Raw genomic sequence first — 1,520 nt, forward strand, 5'->3', positions numbered from 1 at the left:
TCCTACCTCCAATCATTTTGCCACATACCTACCACTATCCGCCAACACCCACATATATATACATGAATTCAACAAGCACTTACAGTGGTGATTACCTTTCTCTCTTAGTGTGGCTAACAGTTATGTTTGCATCAACGTGCTCTCTAGAGGCAGAGGGGATTAAATAGTCAATGGTTCGAATGCACTGTTGATTTATGTATATTGCACTACCGTCTTTCCGTCTGGTATTCTTGGTACTGGTACCAGATATTTTGGTATAATGTATGACTGTAATTACCGTATTAGTCAGACAATTAGCATAAAGAATGAAAAGGCGTGTCTCCATTTGATGCCAATATTAAATTATGTAAGTTATGATTAAAGAAGTTATATATTTTTTTGCACAATCTGCAAATTTTTGTTCCTACTTTGATATCGACCGTTGTGCTATGTCATTGTTAGATATGGAATCATAAAGGATTGCAAGAAACAGTGGTATTAATATCCTTTTTAAAATGATTAAAAATGTTATGCTCAGGATTTTTTTGAGAGATATACATATGTATTTATAAATCTGTCCGAATTTTTACTTAGTTAAAGAAACATGAATAAAAATTACAAAATTAGTCTGTGTGATATAATAGTGTTAAACAACTTGGAAGTACTCTCGAATGATAACAAAAATAGGCATACACTGAATAATAACATAGAGTAATGTATCCTGTAGCTATGTATCATGAGGTAACGGCGGCGCAAGACAACCGCAGAGACAAAGTTCAGAGGCTGGTGTCATATTTTTGTACTAATTAAAATGAACACGCTTGCCATTTGAGCAAGATGACAGGAAATGTTTGCAGGAACTGACGCTCTGCCAAGATCGAGAGAATGTAATCTCTCGATCTTGAGTCCAGCCATACTTCGACTAGCAACGAGCATAAGGGTTAACTGCATATAATCGCATTGCGTTACACAGGTCGTGTTGCTACGAACAATTCTTGTTACTTTAAATGCACTATACTGTTAGTATATTTATCTAATTTTATAATTAAATCGGAGTGCTTACTAAATGTAAATTGCTTTATTACGTCATGCATTATGTTGTTAATGTGTTTTTTTTTTTCTTTAGAGAAGAGAAACGAAACTACCATCGCTGTGCATTGCCTAACTATCTGCTGGCAAATTTGACAATTTGACATTTCTCTTACCTCAGACCTTATTCCGCCTTTCGGAAGCAAAGTGTGACGACAGGACCACTTGTGTTCTCAAATTCTTTTACAATATGGCTGTGAAAGTGAACTGTTCATGAACCTGTTTCAATCTCAAGGGTCATATTAAATGCTGTCAATCACAAGAACCATGTTCCAGTTGCACATACCCAAGTAACTTAACAGAAATCACAGTTCCTCGCCATACCAGGCACGACACGCCTTTATTCTTCGCAACAAGGTAAACCAGCTTATGTCCTATGATCAACTGTGCATTTAGAATGGGGCCTTGCTCGTTGTTGTGGGGAGCCTAGGACACGGAGACAAGAGGCCCAG

This window comes from Penaeus monodon, chromosome 29 (assembly GCF_015228065.2).
Source record: "Penaeus monodon isolate SGIC_2016 chromosome 29, NSTDA_Pmon_1, whole genome shotgun sequence".
Taxonomy (NCBI): domain Eukaryota; kingdom Metazoa; phylum Arthropoda; class Malacostraca; order Decapoda; family Penaeidae; genus Penaeus; species Penaeus monodon.